The sequence below is a fragment of the Lutra lutra genome, chromosome 4 (genome assembly GCF_902655055.1).
Source record: "Lutra lutra chromosome 4, mLutLut1.2, whole genome shotgun sequence".
Lineage (NCBI taxonomy): Eukaryota > Metazoa > Chordata > Mammalia > Carnivora > Mustelidae > Lutra > Lutra lutra.
The window spans coordinates 158,019,643-158,034,521 of record NC_062281.1 but is presented as its reverse complement, the minus strand read 5'-3'; the positions used below and the strand labels follow the sequence as shown (position 1 = coordinate 158,034,521).

Genomic DNA, 14,879 nt, shown 5'->3' with positions numbered 1-14,879 from the left:
CCAATTTGTATGCCTTTTGATTTCTGTTTCTTGACTGACTGCTGTGGGTAGGATGTCCTGTAGTATGTTGAATCAAAGTGGTAAAAGTGAACATCCTTGTCGTGTTCCCTATCTTAAAAGAAAAGCTTTCAGGTTTTCATTGCTGAGTATTATGTTAGCTATGAATTTTTCATATGTGGACTTTGTTGCGTTATATTCCCTCCAAGCCCACTTTGGCAAGAGTTTTTATCATAAATGGATATTGCACTTTGTCAAATGGTTTTTCTGCATCTACTAAGATGAACACACTTTTTATCCTTCCTCTTTGTTAATGTGGTGTATCACATTGATTGATTTAAGCCTATTGAACCATCTTTGCAGTCTTCGAATAAATCCGACTTAATTGTGGTGAATGATCTTTTTAATATACTATTTATTTGGTTTTCTAACATTTTTCTCAGGATTTTTGCATTTATGTTCATCAGAAATGCTGACCAATAGTTTTTTACTTCTGTAATCTCTCTGTCTGGTTTAATATCAGGGTAATGCTTGCCTTATAGAATGAATTTAGAAGTTTCCCTTCCTGTTCTATTTTATGGAATAGTTTCAGCAGAATAGGTATTAACTCTTAAATCTTTCGTAGAATTCACCTGTTAAGCCAAATAGTACTGAAAATTTGTTCATTGGGAGTTTTTTGATTACCAATTCAATTTCATTATGAGTGATAAGTCTGTTTAAATTTTCTATTTCTTCCAGATTCAGTTTTAAAGACTGTATATTTCTAGGAATTTATCTGTCCAACTTTTTGGCATATAATTTTTTATAACATTCTCATAATTCCTTAAATTCCAGTTTCTATGGATAAGTTGTTATATCTCTTCCTTCATTCTATTTTGAGTCCTCTTTTTTTAATGATTCTGGCTAAAGATTTATGATTTTAGTTTATCCTTTCAAAGAATCAGCTCTTGGTTTCATTGATCTTTTATTTTATTTTATTGTTTTAGTTTCTATTTATTTCCACTCTAATCTTCATTACTTACTTCTTTCTACTGAATTGGAGCTTTGTTCTTCTTTTTCTAGTTCCTTTAGGCATATGGTTATATTGTTTGAGATTTATCTAAGATAGGTCTATATCACTACAAACTGTTTCTGCTGCACCCCAAAGATTTGAGACTGCTGTGTTTCCATATTCATTTGTCTCTATGTATTCTTTTTTTAATTTTCTTTGATTTCTTAGTTGATCCATTGGTTCTTTAGTAGCATGTTATTTATCTTCCATGTGTTTGTGTTTTATTCTACTTTGTTTCTTGTAACTATTTTCTAGTTTTGCACAACTGTCGTCAGAAAAGATGCTTGATATAATTTCAATCTTCTTAAATTTATTGAGACTCGTTTTGTGCCCTAATGTGATCTATCCTGGAGAATGTTTCATGGGTCCTCAAAAAGAATATATATTCTGCTGTTTTTTTAGATGGAATGTTCTGTATATATCTGTTAAGTCTATCTAGCCTAATGTATCATTCAAAGCCACTGTTCCTTACACATTTTCTCTCTGGATAATCTATCCATTGAAGTAAATGGGGTGTTACAGTCCCCTACTATTAAACTGATAAGAACAGATACTACACTTGATCTTAGCCAAAAAGCAGAGAAGTGATTGTGACAGATAGTAGCTTCACTTATGATGAGCATACGATAATGTATAAATGTGTGGAATCATGTCCTACACTTGAAATAAATGTAACACTGTTTGTCAACTACACTCAAATAAAGTTAATAAATAAAAATTTGTTTCAAAAGTACCCAACTATTACTATATTACTATTATTCCTTCAAATAAGTTTTCTGTATCCTCCTCTCTCTCTTCTCCTTCTGGGATCCCTATAATGTGAATTTTATTATGCTTGATAATGTTGCAGAGGTCTTTAACTTATTCTTATTTTGTATTATTTTTTCTTTTTGATGTTGAGTTTGGATGTTTTCCATTACCCTATCTTCCTGATCACTAATCTGTTCTTCTGCATCCTTCTATATGCTGTTGATATTCTCTAGTGTATTTTTCATTTCAGTAATTGTATTCTTGTGCTTTGAGTGTATTTTTTTTTTATCCTTTAGTTGAAGTTCTGAGTTTATCCACTCTTCTCTTAAGACTGGTAAGTAGCTTTTTGAATATTACTTTGAACTTTCTTTTTAAAAGTTTTTTATTTATTTGACAGAGGGAGAGAGATCACAAGTAGGCAGAGAGGCAGGCAGAGAGAGTGGGGGAAGCAGGCCCCCTGCCAAGCAGAGAGCCCAATGACACAGGGATGTGGGGCCTAATCCCATGACCGAGACCATGACCGGAGCTGAAGGCAGAGGCCCAACCCACTGAGCCACCCACGCGCCCCTACTTTGAACTTTTTATCAGGCATTTTGTTTATCTGTACTTTGATTAGCTCTTTTTTCTGTGCTTCTGCCTTATTCTTTCATCTGGGACATATTCTTTTGTCTCCTCATTTTGTCTAATTCTCCATGGTTATTTCTATGCATTAGGTAGGTCAGATACATCTCCTGGTTTTGAAAGAAATCACCTATATAAAAGATGTCCTGTGGTATCCTATAGCACAATGACCCCTGGTCACCAGAACCAGGCTCCACAGGGGCATCCCCTATGCACTACGTGTTCTCTCCTGTTTCAGCTAAGCCACAATTACTGTGGGTTCTCTGGTGAGTGGAGCCAGCAATCAGACTGACTTTGCAATTAGCTACTGTGACAACTGTAGGCACAAAGAAGAGAAGGGCTTGCTCCCTGCAGAGCCAGCTAAGAGGCCCAGCTGCCAGAACTATGGGCATGCTCTTTTGTAGGGTTATTTTCCCCACTCTCCAAAAGAAGAGTCACTTTGGAGGGCACCAATTCCAGCCAAGTTGCCTACCAAGTGTGACAGGCCAGGAGTCACCTTGGAGGGCACCTACAAAGGCAAGACTAGACAGCTGGGTAAGGCAGATATAAAGGAGAACACTGGTGTGAAGCACATGGTGCTATCAAGGTATATGGAGCATGTTAGAACTGGCTCCCACAAGTGTAAGGTTATCCAAGCTGACATAGTGCAAGAAAAATAATGCTCACCAGCACTTTTGTTCCCCCCAAAATCTCCTACAAACCCTTACCCCTCCATCGTATGTCCTAAAATTAGTCAATAAATCTCCTTCACATATACCCCAAGCATTCAAACTGCTGCTTCTGTGCTGTGTCTCAGTTCAAGTCATTTAGCATTCTGGCTCATAGAGTCTTGGTTTCCCAAAGCCCTTCCTCTAGCTCTTCTAGAGTTAAGCCCAACTGACTTTTAAGCTCCTGGAATTAAGCCCCACTGATTTTCAAAGCTAGACCTTAAAGGAACTCATCTTTCCAGTGCAGGTCCCCAGGGCCAGGTACGCCCAGTGATCCCCTTGTTCCTACATGCTTGTGATGTCCCTCCTGTTTGCAGTTAGTTGCACCAGGGACTTCGTTCCCAACATCTCTATCCCTCCTATCCTTTTCAGTATGGCCTTCTCTATACACTTACCTGTGGAAGATCTGCTCTGTCAGTCTCGGATCATTTTCAGCATTAGCTGCAGCACATGTAATTGTTGCCGCAGTGTATACATTGAGCAGGAGATCTCAGGATCCTCCTTCTCTGCCATCTTCCCTGCACTTCATCAAGTCATGGAAAGCTTTAAATTCTATGTTAAAAGGCTTAGGCTTCATTTCATAGACAATGAACATCCCTTGAAGATTCTTATCTATTTTTTTTTGTTATTGTATTATCTATTCTTAATAAGCTAATGCTTTTTTTTTTTTTTGGTCCCCTCCTATTGATTTTGATTCCATGCTACTCCAGAGATTTTGCGCCTCTCTTACTTGCTCTTCTACTAAGTGACCACTCTGATATACCACCCAACCTCTTATAGCTTCCCAGATAGAATATAGTGGGCACTCAATACATTGTCTTCAAAACACTGAATAAATGAGTGAATGATTATAAATGACTCTATGTTCTTCATTGATGAAGAACAGTCATTTTTTTTTCTTCTTCAAAATATTGTTTTTCAAAATGATTTATAATCACTATAATTAGTAGGTCCTCTGAGGCCCTTATTTTTTAAGCTTACATGAATATTCTGTATCACATGCTATAAAATCATGGGTCTTATTTCTCTTTAATGAAGGTAGGGAAAGAAGGAGGAAGAGAGATATAAGGAGAAGGAAAAGGAGGAAGAGAAGAGAGTTAATATTGTTGACATTTATGGAGTGTCTACCACATGTAAGGCATTCGATACATTACCTTAGGTGATCTTCACAACCACTCTACGAGATTCTACATATTTTAAAATGAAAAAACAATTTAGAAAGGCTAAGTATGGTGGTTAATTTTATATATCAATGTTGCTGGGCCATGGTGCTTAGACATGTGATCAAACGTTATTCTGGATACTTCCATGAGAGTGTTTTATGATGAAATTAACACTTAAATCAGTGGAAATAGATTTTGTGTGTAGCAGATTGCCCTTCATAATGTGAGCGGGCTTCATCCAATCAGGTGAAAGCCTGAATACAACAAAACACTGACCTATCCCAAGCAAGAGGAATTTCTACCAAGACAGTCTTCCAACTTGAATTGCAGCATCAGTTCTCTAGATTTTTCCACCTGACAACATTCAAACTTAAACTGCAGTACAGGTTCTCCCCTGGGTCTCCAGCCTCCCACTCTACCCTGCAGATTTTGAACTTGCCAGCCTCCATAATTCTGTAAGCCAAATTCCTTAAAATAAATCTCTTTATTACATAAAGATAGATCTATATACATACATACACATACATACATACATACTTTCTGTTTCTCTGGAGAACACTTAGTGTAACACTAAGTAACTCAAACCCAGGTAGTAAATACTAAAACCAGAACTCACAACCAGATCTGTCTGTTTCCAAACCTAAGACTCCACTAGCTATATGATTTCTCATAAAATATCCTTAAGCATTAAAATATTAAAAATGGGGGCGCCTGGGTGGCTCAGTGGGTTAAGCCGCTGCCTTCGGCTCAGGTCATGATCCCAGGTCCTGGGTTCAAGCCCCACATCGGGCTTTCTGCTCAGCGGGGAGCCTGCTTCCTCCTCTCTCTCTGCCTGCCTCTCTGCCTACTTGTGATTTCTCTCTGTCAAATAAATAAATAAAATCTTTAAAAAAATAAATAAATAAATAAAATAAATAAAATATTAAAAATGAAGCCTACATTTATGTACATTTTTAAACTATTTCAACATCTTTTTCTATAAATTTAGAGGTAAAAAAGCTATTTCCTTCCTTTGTTGGCACACTCTTCAGAAATAATTGTGAAAATAGATAAAAGATATAACAACCTTTTGTAATTTAAGTTTAACATACAGGAAAATTTTTTAAAAACACCCAAAACATATTGAGAAGAAATTAACCAGTATGGATATGAGCATTTGCCTCTAAATGTTGCAATAAAATCTGTTCTATGAGATATTTCTTCCAACACATTTGTTTTAAACAAGAATGTTCTGCTATATTTAAGGGACACTTAAAATACAAATGTTCTGTGACTGATGTGTAAATTATGAATAGAGTGACAAATGAAGACCAAGACAAGGCACTGTATCAGGTTAATACATCTATCCTTGGCTCCTTTAGGATATCCTATATAAATGTGAGTTAATGATAAAGTAAAGAACCATACTAGGTTTCCAATTACCTCATCTATACTAACTCTACCCCTGTAGAGACAAGGACAGAGGTAGGAGAACAGAAGGCTATAGAAAAATGTCTCATTCATCCAAATGAAAATGAAGATTTTTAGTTGACTAGAAACTTACCCAACATTTTATACCTACCCTTTATTTTTAAGGAACTGCCATTTATTCATTCACTCATGGATGTTTTAAGTGCCTATTAAAAGCTAGCCATTGTAAGCAAGGAATGAAATCACTGTTCCTGCCCTCAAAGAGCTGATGTTTGCCGACAACATAAAAATCTATGTTCCATAAAAGAAATATCAGAAAGTTGTAACTGGAAATTAGAAGAAGGAAGCATCATACAAGGCTGGAGCATTATAAAAAACTGCATGAGAAAGGTAACTTCAAACGCAGGCCTTGAGGAGGATCTGTTTTCAATAAAAGTGTGAAAAAATACTCCCAAGGAGAATATCATATAAAGTGAAAACTAACAATTTAATACTGGGTAACAGGATAAAAATAAAAATGTATACAGGAGAAGGAGGAACATACAGGTAGGGCATGCATTCACAACAAGAGTGGTACCTAGGGAACCAAGGAAATTTTAGGTATTAAATGACCTGTGGCCCTTTGAAAGCCCACAGTACATAAGCAGATATATACTGTACCTGTAGAATTAAAATTTTGTAGAGGTGTGGGGATTAGAAAAATAAATGTCTAAAAAGGCTCCTTAGCAAAGTGATAGTGGGGAAAAAAAAGAAAATCTGAAGTAAAATAATAGGGTTTAATGAGTGATTGATTGGGATGGCTAAAAAAAGTCAAAGGAGCTCTTCTGTTTTTAACTTAGAACATGGTAAGTTTGGTTTGGGGAATAACCACTTTAAAAAATCAATAAGACAACTTGCTACAGACATAATCATGTAGATTAAAAAATGGGATTGGTGCTTTGAAAAGAGTTCAAGACTGATGATATTTTCCAAGGCAATGCTCTTCAATATTTAGTTTGCTGGTCTGCAAATTGCTTAATATAGATTACACATGAAACAAGTACAGTATGATATTTTTATAGTCATTTGACATCCAAATTCATAACTGGTGTCCTACCTAGTTTACAGAGTATAAACCAGCTTGGATGTTGACAAATTCATTAAGTGAATTGCATGTGGCATGAGCTTCATATGAGTCATACAAAGCAGGACCGTATATAAAGCCATGATATTGGAAATTTAAAAAAAAAAATTCTTGAGCACACATAGTTTTGAGAAGCATTGTACCTTTGTACATTGTATAATATTTATGTGCTCATAATCATATAAAGATTATGACTTAATAAAAGTATATACCACAGCTTCTAAGACTGCAGGGAAACTTGTAAAATGGCTAACAAAAAGTAAGTACTCAAGAAATTAAGCACTTTAATTTTTAGGCAAATTTTTACTAAATGTATATAAGTGTATTTTATTGGAAGAGAATACATAGTTTTCATTAGATTCTCAAAAATGCCTATGACCTAGGAAAGGCTAATAATCACTGTAGGACTAATTACTACTATTATCTCTGTACCCACAGGATCTGCCACATAATTCATCCATACTTTTGACAAACAGTTATTGAATGCCTACTATTCATCAGGCTCTGATGATAGAGCAAATAGACAAAGTAATTATTCTTATTGTAGGGGAGGCAGATAAATAAACAAGTAAATGAACAAGCAGACAATAAAAGCAGGATGAAAGTATGAATACCCAACGTGTGTATCAACATAGATGGGACTGGAGGAGATTATGCTGAGTGAAATAAGTCAAGCAGAGAAAGTCAATTATCATATGGTTTCACTTACTTGGGGAACCATAAGGAATAACATGGAGGACATTAGGAGAAGGAAAGGTAAAGTGAATTGGGGGAAATCTGAGAGGGAGACAAAGCATGAGAGACAGCGGACTCTGAGAAACAAACCGAGGGTCTTGGAAGGAAGGGGGGATGAGGAGGATAGGTGAGCCTGGGGGTGAGTATTAAAGAGGGCACATATTACATGGAGCACTGGATGTGGTGCATAAACAATGAATTTTGGAACACTGAAAAAAAATAAAATTAAATTAAGAGGTTTAAAAAAAAAGAAAAAAAAAGCAGGATGATATGACAAAGTGACAGGGTAGCTACTGTAAATTGGCTATTCAGAGAAGGCCTCTCCAAGGAAGCAATATGTAAGCTGAGATCTGAATGCCAGATCAAATATGTTGGTGGAGGGGTTGGAGGATCAGTATTTCAGGAGGAAGAAATGTCTGGACCAAACAGCCTAAAGCAGAAACAAACCTGGCCTGCTCCATGAACAGGCAGAAAGTCACTGTGGCTAAACATTATAAGGAAGAATGTAAAATGAAAACAGCATAAGATGGACAGAAAAGTAGTCAAGGTCCAGATCATGTACCACTTGGCAGCTAGCATGAGCAGTCTAGATTTTATTCTAATTCTGATGGAAAGACAATGGAATAATTTAAATAGGACAGGAATATGCTTGGATTTGAGTTTTAAAAGAATCACTCTAGATGCTAAGAATGGATAATGGGAGTGGAGGGCATGTAGGAAAGAAATAAGAGGAATGGTAGTTCTGACAGATGTTGATGGTTTGAATGAGGAAGGCATATACAAAGAAATTAATGGATTCAGAATATTTAATGAGCATAATAATAATTCTCAGGGGATGGACTGATGATGAATTATTAGATATAATACTCGAGATTTATAAAAATTACTTTAAAAAAGGAGATCTAAACCTTGGAGAATGCCTTAAGGGTCACATGTGGATGAAAATAAGACTGGTCAGTCAGGGAGGGAGGTGAATAAGGACAACAGAGTCAATGCTGCCAGGGAAAAAGAGTGTCAAAAAATACATGTGATCATTAGAAATGTCATATGCTACAGAGGAATCAAGAGTTAAAACAAGACCACCAAATTACATGACTAATGTCTCTGGCAACCTTTCAGAGAACTATCTTGCTGGAACAGTGAGAATACAAACCAGGCTGAAAGGATAAAAATGTAATAGGTATATAGAGAGGTTTCTATTTTTACTGGAATTTATTCTATTTTTTTAAAAGATTTTATTTATTTATTTGACAGACAGAGATCACAAGTAGGCAGAGAGGCAGGCAGAGAGAGAGGAGGAAGCACCCTCCCCATCGAGCAGAGAGCCTAATGCAGGGCTCGACCCCAGGACCTTGCGGTCATGAACTCAGCTGAAGGCAGAGGTTTAACCCACTGAGCCACCCAGGCGCCCCTGGAACTTGTTCTAAAACCATCTTGTACATCATTTAATATTACCACAATGATAAAGAATAGATCTATTAAAGGTTATATGCTTAAATTTTATTATTTACTTTTATATTTTCTGCCGCGACCCTTCTGTTAGTTTGTCAACATTGATTTCTCACAGAAGAGCATTCCTATCTCCTGAGGTTCCACCTTACCTACAAATTTCCTGAGCTAAAAACCCATTATTATCAAAGATAGCTAAAACTGTCTAAATAATAAGAAATAAATGCTAAGTATGTCCTCTGAGAAGTAAGGTACATGAACTTTAATGCTTGTATTTTACAATTATATTGGCTATTCAAAAGTTTCCCACCATCTGAACCCAAGTTCTCAGTAATAGTCTCAAAAAAAGATTCTGGATAAGTGATTGTCTTCTATAAATCATTACAGTCATGCTAAATTCCTCAACTTTGCATTTTATAATTTGAGGTCAATAGTCATGAAAATATAATAAATCCATGTATAACTAATTTCATCCAGTAATTTCTACTCATTCTCACACTAATTCTTTCAATAAATATTTATTAGCACCTATCATGTGCCAGGCATTGTTTTAGGCAGCAAGGAATGAAAGAAAAATCCTACCTTCATAGAGTTTATATTCTAATGGAGGAGACAGACAATAAAAAATAAATAAATAAGTAAAATTAATATTATATTAATATTAAATAGTGGTAAGTGCTAAGAAGCAAAAAAAAAAAAAAAGGCAGAGAGGGCATTAGGAAATGTCAGGGAATAAGAGTTGAATTTCACACAGGGTCACAAAGACATCTGAGTAAAAAACTGAAATGGGGAAAAAACCATGCTTTCTGAAAGAACATTCCAGGTAGTGTATGAAAGTGCAATTCCTGTATTAACTCCTCTAAAATGTCTTCCCCAATAGTCTCCCACCCTCACCACATACCATCCCACACCATCTATATACATAAAAGTGAATCATTTCCCTTTCTGATCTTCCTTCATATTTCAGTATTAGCCACTTATCGGTGAGGCTTTTGGCAATACCAATTCATACAACAATGCTGTAAGAAAAATATTGTCATGCCTGTTTTAAAGATGTACTGAGGCCCTGCTCAAAGTACAGCATTAGTGAATGGCAAAGCTAAGGTTTAATGCCTCCTATTCTACAGAACTATCTCTCTGACTACAATGCTTCCTGCCTCTTATTTTCAATAGCAGGCAAGAAAAGCAGAAAGGGGAATTTTTACTTATTCAAAAATCTCAGTCTTCTCTGAAAGAAAAAGAATTTTTAAAAAAGCAATAATTTCCCAAAATAAAATGCAAACTCAGAGAGTAAAGTGAAACCACATGGGTACATTTTCTTTTTTTTTTCTTCAAGATTTTATTTATTTATTTGAGAAAGAAAGCACATGCATGAGCAAGCACTGGGGCAAGGGTGCAGTGTGGAGTGCAGAGGGAGAGGGAAAAGCAGACTCTCTGTTGAGCAGGAAGCCCTATGTGGGACTCAAACCGAGGACCCCAGGATCATGACCTGAGCTGAAAGGCAGACGATTAACCAACTCAGCTACCTAGGCACCCACATGGGTACATTTAAAAAACCAAACAAGGGATCAGGAGTCAAGATGGCGGAGAAGTAGCAGACGGAGACTACATGAGGTAGCAGGAGATCAGCTAAATAGCTTATCTAAAGATTGCAAACACCTACAAATCCAATGGGATATTGAAGAGAAGAAGAACAGCAATTCTAGAAACAGAAAACCAACCACTTTCTGGAAGGTAGGACTGGCGGAGAAGTGAATCTGAAGTGACCGGATGACAAACCGCAGGGGGAGGGGCAGGCACCCAGCAAGCGGTGGAGCAATGAGGCACTAAATCAGGACTTTTAAAAGTCTGTTCCGGGGACGCCTGGGTGGCTCAGTTGGTTGAGCAGCTGCCTTCGGCTCAGGTCATGATCCCAGCGTCCTGGGATCGAGTCCCACATCGGGCTCCTTGCTTGGCGGGGAGCCTGCTTCTCCCTCTGCCTCTGCCTGCCATTCTGTCTGCCTGTGCTCGCTCGCTCTCCTCTCTCTCTCTGACAAATAAATAAAATCTTTAAAAAAAATAAAAAAATAAAAAAATAAAAGTCTGTTCCGCTGAGGGACACTGCTCAAGAGGCTAAACCGGGGTGAAGCCCACGTGGGGTCAGCGTGGCCTCAGGTCCTGCAGGGTCACAGAAGGATCAGGGGTGTCTGAGTGTCGCAGGGCTTACAGGTATCAGAACAGGGAAGCTGGCTACAGAGACAGAGCCGAGGAGTGAGCTCTGAGCTCGGGGTTACCATGAACTGGTCGCACAGGCTGGGTGAGCTCGGAGCGTAGCCAGAGGCCAGGGAGACGCGGGTAATTGGGCGCTAGTCTCTGAGAACGCACTGAGGAGTGGGGCCCCGAGCTCTCGACTCCTCCAGGCCAGAGACTGGGAGGCTGCCATTTCCATTCCTGACCTCCAGAACTCTACAGAAAGCAGTCAGGGAAAAAAAGCTCCTGAAAGCAAACCTGAGCTGATTACTCAGCCCGGCCCCTGGTAAGGGGGGGGTGCAACTTCGCCTGGGGCAAAGACACTTGAGAATCACTACAACAGGCCCATCCCCCAGAAGATCAACAAGAAATCCAGCCAGGACCAAGTTCACCTACCAAGGAGTGCAGTTTCAATACCAAGGAGAGCAGCGGAATTCCAGAGGAGGTGAAAGCAAAGTACGGAACTCATGGCTTTCTCCCCATGATTCTTTAGCCTTGCAGTTAATTTAATTTTCTTTTCTTTTTGAATTTTTTTTCTCTTCTTCTACCAAAATTTTTTTAACTTTTACCGTTTTCTTTTTTAACGTTTTTTAACTAGTTTATCTAATATATATATATTTTTTCCTTTTTATATTTTTTCTTTATTCATTTTCTTCTTTTAATTGTTTCATTTTTTTTTCTTTCTTTCTTTCTGAACCTTTTTTTATCCCCTTTCTCACCCCTCATGATTTGAGATCTCTTCTGATTTGGTTAAAGCATATTTTCCTGGGGCCTTTGCCAGCCTTTTAGTATTTTACTTGCTCCTTCATATACTCTTATCTGGACAAAATGACAAGGCGGAAAAATTCACCACAAAAAAAAGAACAAGAGGCAGTACCAAAGGCTAGGCACATAATCAATACAGACATTGGTAATATGTCAGATCCAGAGTTCAGAATGACGATTCTCAAGGATCTAGCCGGGCTTGAAAAAGGCATGGAAGATAATAGAGAAACCCTCTCAGGAGATATAAAAGCCCTTTCTGGAGAAATAAAAGAACTAAAATCTAACCAAGTTGAAATCAAAAAAGATATTAATGAGGTGCAATCAAAAATGGAGGCTCTCACTGCTAGGATAAATGAGGCAGAAGAAAGAATTAGCGATATAGAAGACCAAATGACAGAGAATAAAGAAGCTGAGCAAAAGAGGGACAAACAGCTACTGGACCACGAGGGGAGAATTCGAGAGATAAGTGACACCATAAGACGAAACAACATTAGAATAATTGGGATTCAAGAAGAAGAAGAAAGAGAGAGGGGAGCAGAAGGTATATTGGAGAGAATTATTGGAGAGAATTTCCCCAATATGGCAAAGGGAACAAGCATCAAAATCCAGGAAGTTCAGAGAACCCCCCTCAAAATCAACAAGAATAGGTCCACACCCCGTCACCTAATATTAAAATTTGCAAGTCTTAGTGACAAAGAGAAAATCCTGAAAGCAGCCCAGGAAAAGAAGTCTGTAACATACAATGTTAACATACTAAAATATTAGATTGGCAGCAGACTTATCCACAGAGACCTGACAGGCCAGAAAGAGCTAGCATGATATATTGAGAGCCCTAAACGAGAAAAACATGCAGCCAAGAATACTATATCCAGCTAGGCTACCATTGAAAATAGAAGGAGAGCTTCCAGGACAAACAAAAACTGAAAGAATTTGCAAACACCAAACCAGCTCTACAGGAGATAGTGAAAGGGGTCCTCTAAGCAAAGAGAGACCCTAAAAGTAGTAGATCAGAAAGGAACAGACACAATATACAGTAACAGTCACCTTACAGGCAATACAATGGCACTAAATTCATATCTCTCAAACATTACCCTGAATGTTAATGGGCTAAATGCCCCAATCAAAAGACACAGGGTATCAGAATGGATAAAAAAAACAAAACCCATCAATATGCTGCCTACAAGAAACTCATTTTAGACCCAAAGACACCTCCAGATTTAAATTGAGGGGGTGGAAAACCATTTACCATGCTAATGGACATCAAAAGAAAGCTGGGCTGGCAATCCTTATATCAGATCAATTAGATTTTAAGCCAAAGACTATAATAAGAGATGAGGAAGGACACTATATCATACTCAAAGGATCTGTCCAACAAGAAGATCTAACAATTTTAAATATCTATGTCCCCAACGTGGGAGCAGACAACTATATAAACCAATTAATAACAAAATCAAAGAAACACATTGACAATCATACAATAATAGTAGGGGACTTTAACACTCCCCTCACTGAAATGGACAGATCATCCAAGCAAAAGATCAACAAGGAAATAAAGGCCTTAAATGACACACTGGACCAGATGGACATCACATATACATTCAGAACATTCCATCCCAAAGCAACAGAATACACATTCTTCTCTAGTGCACATGGAACATTCTCCAGAATAGATCACATCCTCGGTCCTAAATCAGGTCTCAACAGGTATCAAAAGATTGGGATCATTCCCTGCATATGTTCAGACCACAATGCTCTGAAGCTAGAACTCAATCACAAGAGGAAATTTGGAAAGAACCCAAATACATGGAGACTAAACAGCATCCTTCTAAAGAATGAATGGGTCAACCAGGAAATTAAAGAAGAATTGAAAAACATCATGGAAACAAATGATAATGAAAACACAACGGTTCAAAATCTGTGGGACATAGCAAAGGCAGTCCTGAGAGGAAAATATATAGCGGTACAAGCCTTCCTCAAGAAACAAGAAAGGTCTCAGGTACACAACCTAACCCTACACCTAAAGGAGCTGGAGGAAGAACAGCAAAGAAAGCCTAAACCCAGCAGAAGAAGAGAAATTTTTTAAAGATCAGAGCAGAAATCAATGAAATAGAAACCAAAAAAACAATAGAACAAATCAATGAAACTAGGAGCTGGTTCTTTGAAAGAATTAATAAGGATTGATAAACCCCTGGCCAGACTTACCAAAAAGAAAAATGACCCAAATAAATAACATCATGAAGGAAAGAGGAGAGATCACAACCAACACCAAAGAAATACAAACAATTATAAGAACATACTATGAGCAAATCTACAGCAACAAATCTGACAATGTGGAAGAAATGGATGCATTCCTACAGACATATAAACTACCACAACTGAACCAGGAAGAAAGAGAAAACCTGAACAGACCCATAACCAGTAAGGAGATTGAAACAGTCATCAAAAATCTCCAAACAAACAAAAGCCCAGGGCCAGACGGCTTCCCGGGGGAATTCTACCAAACATTTAAAGAAGAACTAATTCCTATTCTCCTGAAACTGTTCCAAAAAATGGAAATGGAAGGAAAACTTCCAAACTCATTTTATGAGGCCAGCATCACCTTGATCCCAAAACCAGACAAGGATCCCATCAAAAAAGAGAATTACAGACCAATATCCTTGATGTACACAGATGCGAAAATTCTCACCACAATACTAGCCAATAGGATCCAACAGTACATTAAAAGGATTATTCACCACGACCAACTGGGATTTATTCCAGGGCTGCAAGGTTGGTTCAACATCCACAAATCAATCAATGTGATACAATACATTAATAAAAGAAACAACAAGAACCATATGATACTCTCAATAGATGCTGAAAAAGCATTTGACAAAGTG

General features: G+C 37.6%; 1 protein-coding gene and 1 pseudogene across 3 annotated transcripts in view; both read right to left on the bottom strand.

Annotated features, from left to right (window-relative positions):
* LOC125096937 (BEN domain-containing protein 5) overlaps positions 1-14,879 on the bottom strand; it is a 1,594,254-nt gene that overhangs the window by 1,359,126 nt on the left and 220,249 nt on the right. The gene's annotated exons all lie outside the window — the stretch shown is intronic.
* On the bottom strand, positions 1,536-1,637 carry LOC125099362 (uncharacterized; annotated as a pseudogene).